The following is a 21,865-nucleotide window of genomic DNA, read 5'->3' on the forward strand; positions in this document are numbered from 1 at the left end:
GTGTCCTGAGCAAGACACTTCACCCTTGCTCCTGATGGGTGCTGGTTAGCGCCTTGCATGGCAGCTCCCTCCATCAGTGTGTGAATGTGTGTGTGAATGGGTGAATGTGGAAGTAGTGTCAAAGCGCTTTGAGTACCTTGAAGGTAGAAAAGTGCTATACAAGTACAACCCATTTATCATTTATTATGTATGTCATCGACTCAACGTCTGGGTCCAGAGTATATAAAGTCACCAAAAAGGAATGGACAATGAAGGTGAAGGCAAAATAGTGAGGAGTGTCCTGACCAGATAACTCGATCCCTAGTTTGATTGATGTAAAATGTTCTTCATCCCATTGTTTAAGTGTCTAATAAAGATTTAATTTATGATGGCCCAGGTGGGATTCCCTACAATAGGGCCCCACAGCACACTGGATCCCATTTAATTGAAATATTTTTTCTGATAAGTTAAATACAAGAACTTGCACACAAAGCAACAATGGAGGGGACTATGACGTGCACATTTTCGGAGGGAGGGCCGGGGTCTCAAACGACGGCATTGTTGTGTGTGGACACGGATAAGGTTATGTGTTTATGTGTTATTTACACTGGATAACCTTAGTGTAAAACGGGGCCTAAATCTTAGACCACGGTGCTCTTTGTTTGACTTGCTAATTCAAAGCAAAGTGGGGCTGATCTTCAGCTGAAATTGAAACATTCATTTGTGCACAGACAGAGAAAAGAGGAGGCGAGGATGAGGTTGGGGGGGTGGCTTGGTTTCTACAGCTCAAATAGACCCTTCTGAGACTTTCCACTTGACGGCTCTCCCTTTCATTGTGCATTAACGTAATGAGCATAAGTATTGGAATACACAAGCAAACCCTCTTTTAGCACGCTGCCTCTCTCTCTCTCCTGTCTCTTTAAGGGTTCACATTCTCCAGTGAAAGGCCACGGCGCTCGAACAGCGAGCCTCGGGACACGACAACAAGAGCGCAACCACTTACTGAGGACAAACAAGGACCCTACACACGCACGCACACACAAACACACACACACACACCCTGGGGCCAACTCTGGAATGTCATGCCAATTTAGACGATATCATAGGACATTTGTAATGTCAATTTTTGTATGTTCAGGTCAAAAAGAAAGGCGGTAACGTTTGTGCATTACAGCCCACAGGCTTCCCAGCCCCCCCCCCTCCAAACAGCTGCAGGGGGGAAACTTCCTGTTTGCTAATGATGCTAAATGTGTTCAAGTAAATTGTGTCAAAATGTCCCTCCTACTTGAATGGGCAGACCGGACAAAAAGATTTGCCGCCATATTCTTCAGTGTCAGGAGAAAATGCTATTGGAGGAAATCCCACCGCAATTGTTACAATGGATAATTTGGTTAAGAGCTAATGCAGAAAGTAAACAGCATAAATGTGCTGGCGACAAAACAAAGTTATTTTACCAAAGCGACAAATTGTATTGCTAAAAACCTGCAGAACACCTAAAATCGCTGAAATATTTATGCCAATGTCAAGTCCGGGCGCTATGACACTCTTACAATGAACCATTTTCAAAACACTGAGACCTACTTCTACTGTTTCTTGGTTCTGAATGTGTCACAACCAAGCTAGCACGTCTGAAAATCGTTGTCAGAAGCTAACCTACACATCCCATCTCCCCGGATTATAATCAACTCAAATGTACTTCTAATGTATTTACTTGTTCTTATGCTATGTGAACTCACTATGTTCTCTGCTGGCTGTACATATCCTACTAAATAAGACCTACACTGTTTCAATGTCCACATTTCTCTGTTGATGCAATTGTTGATGACTGAAGTTCTGATATCAACCAAAGCTCCTCATCCCACCCCCCGGATTGTAAATAATGTAAATAATTCAATGTACATACTATGATGATTAACTTGTGTGATGACTGTATTATGTTGATAGTACCATGAATTGATTAACGTGGACCCCGACTTAAACAAGTTGAAAAACTTATTCGGGTGTTACCATTTAGTGGTCAATTGTACGGAATATGTATTGAACTGTGCAATCTACTAATAAAAGTATCAATCAATCAATCAAAAAAAAAAGGTATTCAACCAAATGGCCCAGACAAAGGAGGCATGAACACAGAGGACCAACGTTCTTTGCCTTTGAAGTTGTTGCTTATTGTCAGAAAAAATACCGTTATATTAACACTGCAAAAATACAAAAAAGGCATTCAAATTCACATTCACCCGTTTTAGACGGTAACATTAAGAATATTTTCAACAACTTGTTAAATGACATTAAAAAATATACCCTTTTTAATCAAAAACTTACGCAAGTGGATGTTAAAGGCCTACTGAAACCCACTACTACCGACCACGCAGTCTGATAGTTTATATATCAATGATGAAATATTAACATTGCAACACATGCCAATACGGCCGGTTTACTTTACTAAATTGCAATTTTAAATTTCCCGTGGAGTTTCTTGTTGAAAAGGTCGCAGAATGATGACGCGTGTTTGTGACGTTTCGAGTCGGAGGGGACATACTAACTCAGGACCGCTTACGGCTAAAAGTCGTCTCTTTTCATCGCATAATTACACAGTAATTTGGACATCTGTGTTGCTGAATCTTTTGCAATTTGTTCAATTAATAACGTCAAATTTGAATGCTGTTGGTGGAAAGCGGTGTTTTGCAGCTGTCTTTAGCAATGAGACAAAGCCGGTGTTTCCTTGTTTGTTGTGAAGCTTTAACGCAGAGTGGTCAAGCGAACATGTTTCTCTACGTCAACCAGCATGTTTTTGGATGGGAAAATGGTGATATATATCTTACCGGAGACATCCTCCTCCAGTAGCTGTCAAAAAAGGCAGCTGTGAGCTTGGCTCCTCAGCTTCTCTCTGAGACGCTGCGTGTTCACCGCAGCCATCCGACCTCGAGGTATGTCTTTACAATCTCACTAAAACACTACTAAAACAATAAGCAGATAAGGGATCTTTCAGAATTATCCTAGTAAATGTGTCTAATTACATCTGAAACGCTCACACTGCCGCCACCTGGAGCCGTCGCTTTTTATTTTATTATTTTATTTTTTTTGTAGTCCTTCACTATCAATATCCTCGCTCAAATTAATGGGGATATTGTCGCTTTCTCTGTCCGAATTGCTCTTACTGCTGGTGGCTCCCATTATAAACAATGTGAGGACGTGAGGAGCCCTCACACCGGGGACGTCACGCGCACATCGTCTGCTACTTCCGGTAAAGGCAAGGCTTTTTTATTAGCAACCAAAAGTTGCGAACTTTATCGTGGATGTTCTCTACTGAATCCTTTCAGCACAAATATGGCAATATCGCGAAATGATCAAGTATGACACATAGAATGGACCTGCTATCCCCGTTTGAATAAAAAAATCTCATTTTAGTAGGCCTTTAAGGTGATTTATTCTAGCTCAAAATGTCATCCTCACAAACATTGACCCTATGGTAAAAAACAGAAAAATGACAGACCAGGAATAGCTGCCCTACATACCTATTTTATTATGAAGTTGGACTGGTCTTTGTCTTAGTATATATATATATATATATATATATATATATATATATTCCAACAAATTGGAATTCAAATAGGGCATTTAGGCTAGTAAAATATGCTTTTTGAGTGCAAATGATTCTGCTTATTTTAACACGTATATCTCATATTTTAGTACATATCATACATAATATCTTATTAGTCAAAAAAAGGTATTTTACTCATTAACTTTTGAATGGAATTTTGAAGTGGATTTAGTGCGTTAGATAGCTAGCCTATTTACAGATGACCTAAGATACTAGTTTTACAGTTATTGCTAGTGTGTTGACAAAGGAAAATAATAACGGGTTTACACAACAAAATACATGAAAATATGTGAAAGGGTGGTGTTGGTGCCTAACTAGTTACATTTAAGTAAGGATTTGGATAGAAAAATCTTTTGACCATTTCAGTCACTGTGGTATTGACATTGAAATGACAGCTTCAGACATTTTTATGAGGACTATCATGCATGGAAGGAAGCCGGTCAAGTGTCTACCTGCTGTGCCTGAAGATGACATGAACATCTTCCCTGCCATCCTTTCATCTCTTTGCCTACGAGTCAAGGAGCTATCTCCTGTCATTGCTCAACACCGCAAAGCTGGGAGGGGGGCCTCGGGCTGCAGTGTGCCGACTGACAAAACCCCCTTGAGGATCTTTCAAAAGGTGAGCGAGCTGACATGCAATGGAAGTAAAAATAAAGAAGGCTAACAGGTTGGGTTAATGGTGCCGGAGCATTCCAGCCGACCTGGTCCCTGCGTCTTCTCGGATCGGTTCTTTGCTCACTACCGCTCCGGGGGGGGGGGGTGGATTGAGGAGACCTTTGACCTGGCTGGCCTGCACAACCTAGCTACAGCCCTGTGGTTTGTTAGGGGCTTTATCCACTGACAAAGCAGGCAGGAAGTTGGCAGCCACCCAGCAGCCCCCATGGGAGGATGACCATCAGCTAGCTCAGCTTACTGCTTATTACAGGATGGCGGTGCATGCATGCATGCATGTGTGGTGTGTTGCGTGTCTACATTTTCTTAAAATTGTTACCATTTCATCTAATGGCTGCCAGCTACAAATGTCCCTATGCCGCGATCTAACCCGATCAGCTACGCCTGTTAGCGACAATCAGGCAGGCGTCCAGCCGCACTGGACTCAAAGGACATCGGCACACTTCGGCATCCCACTGACTCACTCACTTGCCCCTCCGGCTCGCTGAAACATTAGCTCATAAGACGACGACACTCTCGCCCTCACACACTCAATAAAAGTCAGGCAATTCATTTATACACCTCGCCATTAATAAGGCTGATGAACTTTCACTGCTTAACTCCGTTATGTCTGGCCCGCCGTGTCTGGAGCGACTAAAGGACTTTCCGTAGCCATGATCGATTTTTCAGTTTTGGGGTCGAGATCTGTCGACCAATCTGGGTGCAACAAGGGGTCAATGACCTGCAGGCCTAAAGCGAAGCATGATGGCTTCCTGGCTTGGAGGCTGTTGACAAGCGTCTGTGTTCTTTTCAACAACTCGTTGAACCACCACCCCCCACCACCACCCTCCATCTACCCCTTCCCTTCTCTGGAATGTAACACAACCGCTTGCTGAGGTAACCCAAGCGCCTCCCCCCCATCCCATCCTTCATTTACAGAAAAAAAAAAACTTAGACGGACAGAAAAACATTGTCAGAGGAAGACCATCTGTGGGTGTCGGACAGCTGTCCCCCATATCCCAATTTCTTAACCTCTGTGCTCACGTCTCTCCTTTTCCTCGCTGAAAATTGACTTCTAGGCCTCACTGTCTTTGGAAAAATTAATGATGCAACGGTTGACCAGAATGCCTTGGTTAGACTGTTTTATTTCAGACTGGAACATAAAGTAGGGAGGTAAAGATATCAACCATTTAAAATGGTTAAAGAAATAGACTGTTGATAGCAGTTTCCCCAACAAGCCTCAAACCCATTCTACCCCTCAAGTCTAATCCACCATCCCCCCACCTTCGCTCTCTAACTCTCCATCCTGATGGAAGGATTGGGGGGCCTGACCTGTCTGGTGATTGATGGTAATGTCTCAGGAAGTCATTTTCCCCGACAGCACCCTGCCGCCTTTCACCAGGCCTGGTGCAGAGGTGAGGCCATCACATGGATGCTTTTAACTCTCTGCTTGCTTGCCCGCCCAGGACTTTCTGCTCCATCTATCACGCTAACCTTCAAAACATCACCTTGTTGTCCCTACGCGCTATTAGTCCAGCCAATTGTCCTGCATTCAATGTCACTTCAAGGTTGAAAAAGTTTGAAAAACCACCACAATGGATACAAATAGGAGGGCCATCCCAGAGTGGTTGCCCAGATCCTTTTGACCCTTGCTAAACTTTGGAACATCACATTGTACCACTGCGCTACTGGTTTTTACCATTAATGTTTCTCGTCAAGGTTAAGAAAGTTGGAGAATGCCAAAAAAATCACCACATAAAAGTGCCCAAGTCAGGTTGCACGCCACCCTAGTCTGCGTCCCATGTGCCTTGCAAATCTTCATCCCCTCCTTAGGAGGAGTACCTTTCTAGTTTTAGTGCCACATCTAGGTTGAATAACCACTACATTTGGTTAAAAAAATGACCTGACCTGACATGGATCTACCATGTGGCCTCAAGTCTGCATTCCAGGCTTCTGCCCAGGTCCTTCCAACCCTGCTACTTGCTAACTTTCAGACACATCACCTTGGATCTCTGCACTACTGTTTATCATAGTTCCTGTACCACATTACGGTTGAGGAAGTTTGTGAAAGGCTGAAGAACCACCACACAAGAAGGCCCATCCTCAATTAGTTTGCCATTCGGTACCAAAGTTAGGTTATTGCTACCCGAGTCTAGGACCCATCAACCTTGCTAATCTTCAAAGCGCCACCTCCTCCTCGTCACATTCTATTTTTAGTGCCACACCAAGATTGAATTGCCCCTGCAACATAATTATGACACACACAAAAAAAATATCCTAATGTAAATCTGCCGTTGGCTTCTAATCAGCATTGCCCAGGTGCTTCTGACCCCGTTACTCAGTAACCTTCGAAACATCTTATGATCACTCTGCTCTACTACGACTTGCCCTTGTTTCCATGCCACAGCGAGGATAAGAAAATTTAAAGAACCACCACAATGGACACGAAAACAAGACCCATCCTGAAGTGGATCTACCATGTGGCCCCTAATTCAGGTTGCTGGGGATGGATCCTGCACGACTCTATTACTGTCAGCGCTTACCACCTCCATTATAGCAATTAGGAGGTTCTCACACGAGGAATGCTTTGCTATGCTCCAGAATTGCTAACATCTGCCTGGTTGCGTCCCCAGTTGTCTTTTTTCTTCCCCCCGCTTTCTCAGAAACTGAAAGTCTCCAAGCGCTTCTCCTCACATTTGTTTTCTTAAATCGACTCAAACTGTGCCTTAAAGAGCTCCCTCTCTGTTTGAGTCCAAATAAACTTAAAATGATCCGTGAAGAGGCTAGCCGTTACTGCTTTCAAAAGGCTTCATTAGTTTTTAATATCTGGCGCGGGAAAGGAGGATGCAGGGAGGGGGGATAGCATGAAGATAATCAATGGAAAGAGGCTCGTAGACTATTAATCTCCCCCAAAGGATTGTGGGTTAATACGCGTTCTTGCATAGGCAAACACGGCTGTCTGCGGAACACATCTGTCTGCCTGGATGGGCTACTTAATGAAAACAGCCAGCGCCCGGCCGTCATGATGGATGTTGTTCCGCCGGTGAAAAACGACTACTCTCTCTCAGTGCGCCCAGGCTGAGCTTCACATGATAAGGTTCCGTTCTGAATCCGAGAGGGATCCAGCTGTGCTCCCCCCCCCTGCAAGGTGGACAATGAGAGCGCAACGCATGACTACCAGAGCGGGTCGCCATGGAGATCATATCAGGGCATCTTAAGCAGACTTGATTTGGGGAAGGGGAGAAGATGGAGAAAGCCTAGAAGACTTGTCGTACAGTCCGCAGATAAAAAGGGTGATGAAACCCGAGCCAACTGAGGTAGATAAGCCGGCTAAGTCATGTGTTGTGCGTCCAAGCATGTGCATGTATGCGTGGGCCGGGGACATGTGTGTGCGCTGCGACGGTGTCGGAGCTCACCCCCGGTTTGGACGAGTCCTGTAACAGGATCCCGGGCTAGCTAGCTAGCCCATCTCTCAGTTGTTGTGCTAAACAGGCCACCTGAAGACAGGATTAGCCCGTTGTGACCCGGCCCTAGCGGTAACCGAGACACAACAGTGGGGACAAACGTGAAACACAAACTATCACGTGTTGCACAGAGTGGTGGGAGGGGCTGGTAGACAGGTGGCAGAAGGAGGGTGAGGTAGGGGGGGACTTTAACTCCAAACAGGACACCTATAAGAGGATGAATGCAAGTAGGCTACAGTAAAGGTGTCACTGGTGTTTGCTGTTGTCTGGTGAAAACAAAGCATCGCAGCGTAAGAGGATTGGGGCCAGCTAACACTTTGCCTGGGGGGGGAAATGGGGGCTCAGATCTGCTCCTGTGTGGAAATGGATGCCCGTCAGCTTGTCGATGACTCAACAACACGTACAAGTATGCATGCTGTGCTGTGACAAATGAGCAGCGCTTAATGTGCCAGTGATTATGCGGGGCTGTGGGTGCCCTCCAAAACTCCCCCCCCCACCCCCCACTTTGAACTTGTAATTGCCCCCGGTTTTTAGTAATGAACATTAAAGAGGTTGGAGGGGGGAGAATTCAGAGATGTGTTGCTAATTACAGCGGTGCTTTTTTTCAGAAGTAGAAATAGTAGGATGACGCTCTAGGTCTGCCGTCTTCATCTAAATAATTGTACAAGACACTTAATGGGCTTTAGAGAGGTGCTTTGTGTGTCACGCGTCAGCCTTGGAGATACGCGGGGAACAGAGGATCAATACTGAGACGCGTTTACATGTGGAGCCAAGGCCTAGATTTGAGTTTATATATGTATTTCTCCCTTTTTGTTTGATTCTTTTATCTTATTTTCAGCTTTGTTTCTGATTCAAGGGTTGTCGTCTTTCAGACTAAGCCTCAGGTTGGATTACTATGACCATGTTTCAGCCAGGCACCCTAAGTACTCCCCAAAAGGCTGAAAACCCCTTGTTTTGAGGTAGATGTTTTGTACAAACAGCACTGACATTAAGGCTATGTCTACAATAAGCCGGATAGCCCCTTCAATGAATAATTATTTAACGTAAGTCCCGTTTCAGCCACACTTAATCAGCGTTTAAGGTCCCCCTCCTCGAACTATTTTTTTCCTGGGGTAAGTGCATTGTCTATTTCATGAATCTCCGGCTCTTAGCTTTCTATGGACTCATTGACCATTTACAAACTGAGTTCGGACAAGAAGTGACGCCAGAAAGACCGCGCCCCACACAGGAAGTTCCGTCAGGAAGATCAATCAATCAATCAATCAATCAATGTTTACTTATATAGCCCTAAATCACTAGTGTCTCAAAGGGCTGCAAAAACCACTACGACATCCTCGGTAGGCCCACATAAGGGCAAGGAAATCTCATTCAGAAATCACACATGAATACCTTTGGAGAAGCAAACGCGAAATAGCAGCTATTTCAGCTACAACACATCTCAGACGGCAACGTAGACTGTTGAGCAAAGGTTTTGGATAAGGCCTCGATTCTTCCAGGCCTTATATCCCACCAGGCCTGCCTGGTGGGATATGTTTGTCAACGAGTGTTTTGGAACGGCAAGAGAACTTTCGAATATCCAGGTCAGCTGTGATTCTAATTAGGGAAAAACTTCATCCATGTGTCGAAGGGAAGACAACGGCAGACTACAAATGACAGCGACTACATTTAGCCTGGGGCAGTACGGTGGAAGAGGGTTAGTGCATCTGCTTCAATATACAAAGGTCCTGAGTAGTCCTGGGTTCAATACCGGGCTCGGGATCTTTCTGTGTGGAGTTTGCATATCCTCCCTGTGACTGCGTGGGTTCCCTCCGGGTACTCCAGCTTCCTCCCACCTCCAAAGACATGCACCTGGGGATAGGTTGATCGGCAACACTAAATTGGCCTTAGTGTGTGAATGCGAGTGTGAGTGTTGTCTGTCTATCTGCCTTCCGCCCGATTGTAGCTGAGATAGGCTCCAGTGCCCGCCACACTTCTGAAGGGAATAAGCGGTAGGAAATGGAAGGATGGATGGACATTTGGACTGGCAAAGAAGACTATTACTAGTTATTGTCCACGATGTATTTCCGGCCGTCAAGTACGACCAATATTTTCAGCCTATAAGCACAGTGTTGTTGTAAAATGTTCTCTATAACATTGTTTACTTCCACACGCCCCTTAAAGATATGATTCATGTATGATGGCTCAGGTGTGATTCACTACAATAGTCTAACAGCTGCTGATGGTGAGGTAAGCAAGGTTTACTGTTAAAAGAATTGTGGCAATAGTCTACATTCAAACACAGGGTAAGGATACACTTCCAGGTCAGAGGTAACTATGACTCGCGCATGCGTACCAGGTTGCGTAGCACCGGCGGACGGGTGAGGGGTCTTAAACGACCATTGAGTGTGTGTAGACACGGGTAAAGTTAGGGTAGGATTTACCCTTGATAACCTTAGTGTAAGTCATCCCTGGGTTGTTCTTTCACTACTAATTCGTGGGATCTCTTTGTAAAAATGGCTCTGGAATTGCATCGTACGTCTGGGACGAAGACATAGCGACCACAGACCCAGGACAATATAACATTTCACAGTCTGAAGCAGGATTGATGTCCAAAGAGTGTTTCATACGTCATACCAGAAAAATCAGATTGTCCGTAAGACTAAGCCAAATACTCCAGCGAAGGAGGTTGCGGTGCACAGGGTCTACTGAGGGTTAGCGGGTAAAGGAGCAACAAATTGACCGGCTCAGCCTCCGTCTTTGATGCGGACTGGGATCTCACAACCGGGTCTGTGCGTTCAGACGGGGAAGCAGAGAGGATATAAATGCAAGGGTGGGGGTAAAAAAATGAAAAGGCGAGGAAGTAGGTGGGGGGAGAGGTGAGAACAAGAGACATGGCTTCCAGTTATAAGGACCCCACTGTGCAGGAATCCTCAGCACTCGCCTCTGGACTGAGCGGCGGGGGCAAAACAAAAGCTTGCATTAGAAAGTAGGGTTAAGGGAAAAAAAAAAAAAAAATCACAGGGAATGGCAGTTTTGGGATTTTGAAGTCCCATGCGATACACACAGTCTGTTTTTGATTTCATCGCAAACCTTTCTTTTTTTCTTTCTTTCTTTTTTTTAAGCTCATTCTCAGGTTTGCTTCCTGTGCATTTTTCTCTTTCTCTGGGTGTGAGATGCATATCAAAGCCGAATTGCAGGATCCGTTTGGTTCCCCCCCCGCCCGGCATGCGGCAGCCACAACTATCCAACCATCAGGGGTTTACTTAGTTAGACTTGCCTGCAGGGTGTCACCCATCCAAGGTTAAGGGGTAATTTGGAGGAAACCAACTCTGAGATGCGAAACCAAAATCCGCCTGAATATTTTTTTTGCTCTGAGCCGGCCGGGGCAGAGAAGCTAAAAACACAATCCTGAAATCAGCCATCACCATCTTAATAGCTCTTTTGCACCAGGGGCTTGTTCTGTGCTATCACGGGCTACCTTGCATGGTCTGTTATTAGAGATGACATCGTTCCCCCGATGAAAGGCAACCGGATTTCGTGTTATGACTACATTAGCGGCGGATTGTGCTGCTGTGCTGAAGCTGGGAGATGTAAGCCACTCTTTAAGTCTTACATTGGGTTTTTAGAGTGTAACTCGACACATAATTGTTCACTAATTTGTCGAGAGAAGTCACTTTTACGGTCCCTGGATTTACAGAACTTGCTCTTCGATTAAAAAACAAGAAGTCACAGGACCGTATCCTGTCTTCTCTGGGTTCTGTGTACAAGGCAATAATGGCACAGTCCTGTGGCTATTTTGCAAGATTTTTGTAAAACAGGCAAGAGCAGCAATCTATCTTCATGCCCTGGGTTAAACTGCCAGGTTGCTATGAGGTCACACCATTTCTGCATTTGATGCTATCCCGCCTACACAATCCGCGATGGAAATGCAGGCCAAATCCGCTTGGTGGAAACGTGGCTTTGAACTCAACAGAGCGTAGTCTCCACAGCAAGAGGTCTCTGCTTGGGAGTTCTGGGTGACGTTTGTCAAGGCTGTTGGTGTGGATGTCGGAGGTTGAGTCGAGTTGGGTTGAGTTTGGGTTTATTTGGACCATGCACGCATACCACATGATACATCACAATTTCCAGTTTCTCTATTCAACATGTTCGAAAAGGAGCAGGAAGAAGCAGAGCTTATTTAATCCTACCCATTTTCCTTTACATAGCGGTTGCTAAAACTTTTCTTCACTTCCTGTTCTCAATTTATTCACAATAACATTACAAATAAATAATAATGAGTGAAGTAAGTTATATTTCTTATGGTGGGATGAGTAAGATTTTCTAGAAAATGAATGGATGGATTAAATAAATTCAGAATTATTTAATGGTTCTCCTTATTTGTTCTTTGCAAACACTTTAAGTTTAGAGAGTTTCTTGAAGTGGATCATATTAGTACATTGTTTGATTTCTTTGCTTAATCCATTCCATAATTTAATCCCACACACAAATATACTGAAGGTCTAAAGTGTTGTACGTGCGTACAAATGTTGTACATTACATTCTTCTCTAAGATTATATTCCTCCCCTTTTGTTGAGAAGAATTGTTGCACATTCTTGGGTAGCAGATTGTAGTTAGCTTTGTGCATAATTTCAACTGTTTGCAAATTCACTGTCGTGGAATTTCAGTATTTTTCATTCAATAAATAAAGGGTTTGAATGTTCTCTATATCCAAGATTATGTATTATTTTAACTGATCTTTTTTGTAACACCGTTAATGAATGAAGTGTACTTTTGTAGTTCCCCATATTTCTGCACAATAACTCAGATATTGTAACACTGGCGAGCAGTAGAGAACATTTAGTGATTTTTGGTCTAGAACATGTTTTGCTTTATTCATTATTGACGTGTCCCTTGCAACTTTGTTATATAATTTTTACATGAGATTTCCTGTTCATTTTATCATCAATCATCATACCTAGAAATTTGGTTCTGTTTACTCTTTCTATTTTCTATTCCGTCTAATTGTATTCGTGTTTGACTTTCCCTAGATTCTGGCGACCTAGCTGTTAAAGTGAGGGAGTTTTGTGATTTCAAACTGAGTGTACCACAGGTAAGTGTGCGTGCATGTCACCCGGGCGGCTGCAAACTGCAACGGTTCAGTTGTTGTTCTTTTGACTTTGTTATTAAAGGGGAACATTATCACCAAACCTATGCAAGCGTCAATATATACCTTGATGTTGCAGAAAAAAGGCCATGTATTTTTTAAACCGATTTCCGAACTCTATATGGGTGAATTTTGGCAAATTAAACGCCTTTCTGTTTATCGGTCTTTTAGCGATGACGTCAGAACGAGACGTCACCGAGGTAATACACCCGCCATTTTCATTTTCAAAACATTACAAAAAAAACAGGTCTCAGCTCTGTTATTTTACGTTTTTTCGACTATTTTTTGGAACCTTGGAGACATCATGCCTCGTCGGTGTGTTGTCGGAGGGTGTAACAACACTAAGAGGGAGGGATTCAAGTTGCACCACTGGCAAGAAATCTGCCGCCAGACCCCCATTGAATGTACTAGATTGTCTTCACATTTGACCGGCGATGCTAAGACAGACATGGCACAGAGACGTATGGATAACCTGCAGATGCATTTGCAACAATTATGTCAACGAAATCACAAAGGTGAGTTTTGTTGATGTTGTTGACTTATGTGCTAATCAGACATATTTGGTCGCAGCATGACTGCCAGCTAATCGACGCTAACATGCTATGCTAATCGATGCTAACATGCTATTTAGGCTAGCTGTATGTACATTTGAAACTAGATACCCACATTTAATGCGAAACAAACACTTACCAATCGACGTATTTAAGTTGCTCCAGTGTCACAAGATGCGAAAGTCCTGATCGTTTGGTCTGCACATTTTACCGGCGATGCTAATAAGGCAGCCATGCTATGGGCCACTTCATTAGGTACACCCATGCTATGGCCGAATAGCGTCAATAGCTATTCGCTCAATAGCTTCAGTTTCTTCTTCAATTTTGTTTTCGCTATCTGCCTCCATACTCCGACCATCTGTTTCAATACATTCGTGATCTGTTGAATCGCTTAAGCCGCTGAAATCCGAGTCTGAATCCGAGCTAATGTCGCTATATATTGCTGTGGTAACCGCCATGTTTGTTTGTATTGGCAGCCCTGTATGATGTCACAGGGAAACGGACAGTCGCATCGCAAATAGCGAAAATCAAGAACTTTAAAGCTTTTTATAGGGATATTCCGGGAGGTGTAAAATTTTGAAAAAAACTTCGAAAAATAAAACAAGCCACTGGGAACTGATTTTTATTGTTTTTAACCCTTTTGAAATTGTGAAAATGTTCCCCTTTAAATAGAAAGTTGACCCATCACCCTCTTGCCATGTTTGTTCGACATAGAGTACTGTATTAAAGATAAAGTCCCAACGATAGTCACACACACACACTAGGTGTGGTGAAATTACCTTCTGCATTCAACCCATCCCCTTGTTCACCTCCTGGGAGGTGAGGGGAGCAGTGAGCAGCAGCGGTGGCTGCGCTCGGGAATCATTTGGGGATTTAAACCCCCAATTCCCACCCTTGATGCTGAGTTCCAAGCAGGGAGGTAATGGGTCCCATTTTCATAGCCTTAGTTATGACTCGGTTGGGGTTTGAACTCACGACCTTCCAGTCTCAGGGCGGACACTCAAACCACAAGGCCACTAAGCAGGTTCGCGCTTTGCTTTATATTGTGTTCAGTGTACAAACATTTACTAAAATATGGACATTTGTCGAGGCTCGAATAGATTATTCATATTTGCAATGTTTATTATCGAAACATTGGCTTCAATGTACCCACTTGTTCTATATTCACAAAGCCTGTTCTAGAACCACTTCATAAATCATGGTTCCACTGTACGCACGCAATTATGGGGCGATTTCAGCCATTTTCATGTGTTGTACACGAGCAAACCCCACATAGGGGAATCACCCTATTGTCACTAAAATTGAACTTTTAATAGAAGACGTACAAGTGGGGCTAAATTGCAAAAATGGTCATAGTGTTCACGAGTGCAGTTTTGTTGATTGCCGTCCATCCATTTCAAACCGCTTTTCCTGTTCAGGGTCGTGGGGGGTGCTGGAGCCTATCTCAGCTGCATTCGGGCAGAAGGTGGTGTACACCCTGGACAAGTCGCCACCTCATCACAGGGCCAACACAGACAGACAACATTCACACACTAGGGCCAAATTAGTGTTGCCAATCAACCTATCCCCAGGTGCATGTCTTTGGAAGTGGGAGGAAGCCGGAGTACCCGAAAGGAAACCCGCGCAGTCACGGGGAGAACATGCAAACTCCACACAGGATTGAACCCCGGTCCTTTGTATTGTGAGGCACACGCACTAACCACTCTACCACTGTGCTGCCCTGTTTATTGCCATTTTGATCCATCCATCCATTTCCTACCGCTTGTGCCTTTTGGGGTCGTGGGGGGTGCTGGAGCCTACCTCAGCTGCATTCGGGCGGAAGGCGGGGTACACCCTGGACAAGTTGCCACCTCATCACAGGGCCAACACAGATAGACAGACAACATTCACACTCACATTCACACACTAGGGCCAATTTAGTGTTGCCAATCAACCTATCCCCAGGTGCATGTCTTTGGAGGTGGGAGGAAGCCAGAGTACCCGGAGGGAACCCACGCAGTCACGGGGAGAACATGCAAACTCCACATAGAAAGATCCCGAGCCCAGGATTGAACCCCGGACCTTTGTATTGTGAGGCACATACACTAACCCCTGTCACACCGTGCTGCCCTGTTTATTGCCGTTTTGATCCTTGCATCCATTTCTACCGCTTGTGCCTTTTGGGGTCAAGGGGGGTGCTGGAGCCTATCTCAGCTGCATTCGGGCAGAAGGTGGAGTACACTCTGGACAAGTCGCCACCTCTTCACAGGGCCAACACAGAGACGGACAACATTCACACACTAGGGCCAATTTAGTGTTGCCAATCAACCTATCCCCAGGTGCATGTCTTTGGCGGTGGGAGAACATGCAAACTCCACACAGAAAGATCCGAGCCCTTGATTGAACCCCGGAACTTTGTATTGTGAGGCACACGCACTAACCCCTGTACCACTGTGCTTCCCTGTTTATTGCCGTTTTGATGTTTTTCGTTTTTTTTTAATTTTCTGGGAGTTTCTGCTCTTTTGACAATTGCTGGTACACAACCAATTTTGCCAAAACCCCTCTTCATTAAACAACCTGCATTAAGAAGCAAACAGCAGGAGTCAAAATGAACAAAATGAAGGAGGAGGAGGCAGAGGAGTCGAGGGGGATACTAAGGGGTGGGTCTGGGGGGGGGTGCGGTGGATTATGGCAGCTTTCCTTGCGTTTTCACGTACACAAAACATATGGGGCTCATACGAGCAATAGTTTATATGCTAGGGGATTTTGCTTGGGTTTAGGTGGCTTTGAAGTGGAACTATGGCAGATCCGGATTAAGGGGCAAAGTGTAAAGGTCTGATGTCGGTGCATGAAACACTCACACATTATTTAGAGCAGTGGTTCTCAACCTTTTTTTCAGTGATGTACCCCCTGTGAGCATTTTTTTTAAATTCAAGTACCCCCTATTCAGAGCAAAGTATTTTTGGTTGTAAAAAAGAGGTAAATAAGTAAAACACAGCACTATGTCATCAGTTTCTGATTTATTAAATTGTATAACAGTGGCAGAGGGGTTAGTGCGTCTGCCTCACAATACGAAGGTCCTGGGTTCAAATCCAGGCTCTGGATCTTTCTGTGTGGAGTTTGCATGTCCTCCCCGTGAATGCGTGGGTTCCCTCCGGGTACTCCGGCTTCCTCCCACCTCCAAAGACATGCACCTGGGGATAGGTTGATTGGCAACACTAAATTGGCCCTAGTTTGTGAATGTGAGTGTGAATGTTGTCTGTCTATCTGTGTTGGCCCTGCGATGAGGTGGCGACTTGTCCAGGGTGTACCCCGCCTTCCGCCCGATTGTAGCTGAGATAGGCGCCAGCGCCCCCCGCGACCCCGAAAGGGAATAAAAGGTAGAAAATGGATGGATGGATGGATGGATGGATGTATAACAGTGCAAAATATTGCTCATTTGTAGTGGTCTTTCTTGAACTATTTGGAAAAAAAGAAATACAAATAACTAAAAACTTGTTGAAAAATAAACAAGTGGAAATATTTATTTATAATAAAGAGATCTACACATAGAATTAATCATCAACTTAAAGTGCCCTCTTTGGGGGTTGTAATAGAGATCCATTTGGATTCATCAACTTCATTCTAAACATTTCTTTACAAAAAAATAAATCTTTAACATCAATATTTATGGAACATGTCCACAAAAATCTAGCTGTCAACACTGAATATTGCATTGTTGTATTTTTTGTTCACAGTTTATGAACTTACATTCATATTTTGTTGTAGTATTATTCAATAAATATATTTATAAAGGATTTTCGAATTGTTGCTATTTTTACAATATTTTTTTAAAAATCTCACGTACCCCTTGGCATACTTTCAAGTACCCCCAGGAGTACGGGTACCCCCATTTGAGAACCACTGATTTAGAGCACTGTACACGGCCACAGAGTCCTAGTGGCCTGTAATATAATTATCCTGGAACGTATAAACCATGGCTATCAAACTCTGGCCTGCGGGCCAAATTCGGCCCACCGTGTAATTTAATTTGGCCCTTGAGGCAATAGCAAATTAACATTACAGCTGGCCCGCCGTTATTACACAGCAGCGGTGCCGCTGTAACCAGGGGCACCGCTAGGGATTTTGGGCCCCATGAAAATAATCTCTACAGTGCCCCCAACACATAATTTCATATAATTTCATCATCATTAGGGGCCCCTCCATCATGGGCCCCTAGAATCCGTCTCCTTTACCCCCCCTTTTCGGCGCCCCTGGCTGTAACACCGCAATTTCTCAAACTCGCCAATCCTCCCGAAGTTCAGTGCCCCTCCCGAAAATCTCCCGGGGCAAGCAAGCATGCTCCCGATTTTCACCCGGTCAACAATATTGAGGGCCTTTAACATTCTCTACAACCTGTCGTCATGTCCGCATTTCCTCCATACAAACAGCGTGCAGGCCCACTCGCATAATATATGCGGCTATTACACACACAGAAGTGAATGCAATGCATACTTGGTCAACAGACATACAGGTCACACTGAGGGTGGCCGTATAAACAACTATAACACTGTTAAAAATATGCGCCGCACTGTGAACTCACACCAAACAAGAATGACTAACACATTTCGGGAGAACATCTGCACTGTAACATAACATAAACACAACAGAACAAATACTAAGCGTTACTAAAACGGCCTTCTTTCATCTCTGTAATATCGCTAAAATTCGCTCCATTCTGTCCACTAAAGACGCTGAGATCATTATCCACGCGTTTGTTACGTCTCGTCTCGACTACTGTAACGTATTATTTTCGGGTCTCCCCATGTCTAGCATTAAAAGATTACAGTTGGTACAAAATGATGCGGCTGCTAGACTTTTGACAAGAACAAGAAAGTTTGATCACATTACGCCTGTACTGGCTCACCTGCACTGGCTTCCTGTGCACTTAAGATGTGACTTTAAGGTTTTATTACTTACGTATAAAATACTACACGGTCTAGCTCCATCCTATCTTGCCGATTGTATTGTACCATATGTCCCGGCAAAAAATCTGCGTTCAAAGGACTCCGGCTTATTAGTGATTCCCAAAGCCCAAAAAAAGTCTGCGGGCTATAGAGCGTTTTCATTTCGGGCTCCAGTACTCTGGAATGCCCTCCCGGTAACAGTTCGAGATGCCACCTCAGTAGAAGCATTTAAGTCTCACCTTAAAACTCATTTGTATACTCTAGCCTTTAAATAGACTCCCTTTTTAGACCAGTTGATCTGCCGTTTCTTTTCTTTTTCTCCTATGTCCCACTCTCCCTTGTGGAGGGGGTCCGGTCCGATCCGGTGGCCATGTACTGCTCGCCTGTGTATCGGCTGGGGACATCTCTGCGCTGCTGATCCGCCTCCGCTTGGGATGGTTTCCTGCTGGCTCCGCTGTGAACGGGACTCTCGCTGCTGTGTTGGATCCGCTTTGGACTGGTCTCTCACGACTGTGTTGGATCCATTATGGATTGAACTTTCACAGTATCATGTTAGACCCGCTCGACATCCATTGCTTTCCTCCTCTCCAAGGTTCTCATAGTCATCATTGTCACCGACGTCCCACTGGGTGTGAGTTTTCCTTGCCCTTATGTGGGCCTACCGAGAATGTCGTAGTGGTTTGTGTTGTGGTTTGTGCAGCCCATTGAGACACTAGTAATGTAGGGCTATATAAGTAAACATTGATTGATTGATTGATTGACTTAGAACCCCTTGCAGCACTAACTCTTTCGGGACGCTACAATATATTTTTGTATTTACCTCAGAAGGCTCAAATAGAAAAGAGGCATTAAATTTGTATTTACATTTTATTTGATATGCCGTTGATATTTTTTACTTATTATTTGAAACTCAATTTTGCATGTCACTATAAAGTTATATAAGCCTTGCTTGTTCAATATTCAATGCAAAACTTGTTTGGGTCCCTATTTAAAAGGTTAATTTGTTCAACCTTGGCCCGCGGCTTTGTTCAGTTTTAAATTTTGGCCCACTCTGTATTTGAGTTGGACACCCCTGGTCTAAACTTTCCTCCCGCCTTCACCTTATATGAAACAGGGGGCAGCTCTCGATAGACACTGGAAGCTGCCGAAGTACAAAGTCAGTGTTCTCCTCCTGAGAACAGATGGCAGCCGCCGAGCAGCCAGCAGACAATGGCGGAGGCAACCTCCCTCCACGGTCTTCATCAAACACTCAGGATGGAAACTCACTCGTCTAATTGCCGCTAATGTCTGCTGCGTAAACAAGCTCGCACAATGCATTATCACCCAAGCACTAATAGTTGCACATTTTGGGCCCAGGGTTGCCATGGGTGACTGCTGCTCTGACTTTTTTTTTTTTTTTTTTTTTTTTTTTGCTCTGAGGCAAACAACCGCATGACAGATTAGTGTGTGGGCCTCCTCCAGGTCGCCACCTTTGTGACCTTTAGGACCCCCCCCCCCCCCCCCGCCCATCCTAAAAATGCTCTCTTCTTCTCCTTTGTCTTCACTCCTACCTAACTTGAGCTGTGTTCATAAGTTGTCATATTTGAGGAAGAACTTGCCAAAGTGTTTGCAGATGTACCAGCACTGAAAGGGGAAAAAAAATGGCCCCCGCGAGCAACATGGCCACAACTTTCAAAACACTTGTTCATCGTATGGCGACAAACATCCTCCGCCAAGGCCTGTGCACCCGTGTCTCGTGGATGACCCGAGCTGCCTGCCTCTTTTATGTGCGTCTATAAAAGGGCGGTTGAGAGAGCGGCTCCCATAGGAGGGCTCGACCCGGCGATGACACCCTGTCGTCATGGAGACTAATTCTATGTTGGGTTGGGATGGGGCCGGGGGCGGGGCATTGTCACTAGTGTATCTAATGATGTTTGCAGCACAATGCACTCATCTCCTTGCAGAGTGGGACGTGTCCTCACTCGGGTTAGTCGCATGAGTGTTGGAACCGCTGACACAAATATACTGCGTGCATTTTCCAACATTTTCACAATACTGTAGAACAGGGGTCACCAACCTTTTTGAAACCAAGAGCTACTTCTTGGGTACTGACTATTGCGAAGGGCTAGCAGTTTGATACACACTCAAATAAATTGCCAGAAATAGAACCCCTTGCAGCACTAACTCTTTCGGGACGCTACAATATATTTTGATATTTACCTCAGAAGGCTGGAAATAAAAAAAGGGCTACCCAGTTTGATACACACTCAAATAAATTGCCAGAAATAGAACCCCTTGCAGCACTAACTCTTTCGGGACGCTACAATATATTTTGATATTTACCTCAGAAGGCTGCAAATAGAAAAGAGGCAAATTTCTCAATTTATCCAATTTACCTTTAATAAATAAATATATATATATATATATATATATATATATATATATAATAAATAGGTATTTCTGTCTGTCATTCCGTCGTACATTTGTTTTTGTTTACGGAAGGTTTTTTGTAGAGAATAAATTATGAAAAATCACTGAATTGAACTTTTAAAAGAGGAGAAAACAGGAAAAAAATAAATACATTTTGAAACAGTTTATCTTCAATTTCAACTCTTTAAAATTCAAAATTCAACCAAAAAAATGAAGAAAAAAATTAGCTAATTCGAATCTTTTTGAAAAAATAAAAATAATAATTTATGGAACATCATTAGTATTTTTTCCTGATTAAGATTCATTTTAGAATTTTGATGACATGTTTTAAATAGGTTAAAATCCAATCTGCACTTTGTTAGAATATATAACAAATTGGACCAAGCTATATTTCTAACAAAGACAAATAATTTCTTCTAGATTTTCCAGAACAAAAATTTTAAAAGAAATTCAAAAGACTTTGAAATAAGATTTAAATTTGATTCTACAGATTTTCTAGATTTGCCAGAATTTTTTATTTTTTTAATTTTAATCATAATAAGTTTGAAGAAATATTTCACAAATATTATTCGTCGAAAAAAACAGAAGCTAAAATGAAGAATTAAATTAAAATGGATTTATTATTCTTTACAATAAAAACAAAAAAAATAAACATTGATTTAAATTGTCAGGAAAGAAGAGGAAGCAATTTAAAAGGTAAAAAAGGTATATGTTTTTAATAATCCTAAAATCATTTTTAAGGTTGTATTTTTTCTCTGAAATTGTCTTTCTGAAAGTTATAGGACGCAAACTAAAAAAATACATTAATTTATTCAAATAAGTGAAGACTTTGAAATATTTTCTTGGATTTTTTAATTCTATTTGAGTTTTGCCTCTCTTAGAATTAAAAATGTCGAACGAAGCGAGACCAGCTTGCTAGTAAATCAATAAAATGTAAAACATAGAGGCAGCTCACTGGTAAGTGCTGCTATTTGAATTATTTTTAGAACAGGCCAGCGGGCGACTCATCTGGTCCTTACGGGCTACTTGGTGCCCGCGGGCACTGCTTTGGTGACCCCTGCTGTAGAACCATGCTTTTATTATTTTCTAGTTTAGTCAGGAAACGTATGCCTTTTGGTGATGGGTAAATGACGCCTCAGTGAGTGTATGGCTCACTCACCAG

Source organism: Nerophis ophidion, linkage group LG03, assembly GCF_033978795.1.
Source record: "Nerophis ophidion isolate RoL-2023_Sa linkage group LG03, RoL_Noph_v1.0, whole genome shotgun sequence".
NCBI classification, from domain to species: domain Eukaryota; kingdom Metazoa; phylum Chordata; class Actinopteri; order Syngnathiformes; family Syngnathidae; genus Nerophis; species Nerophis ophidion.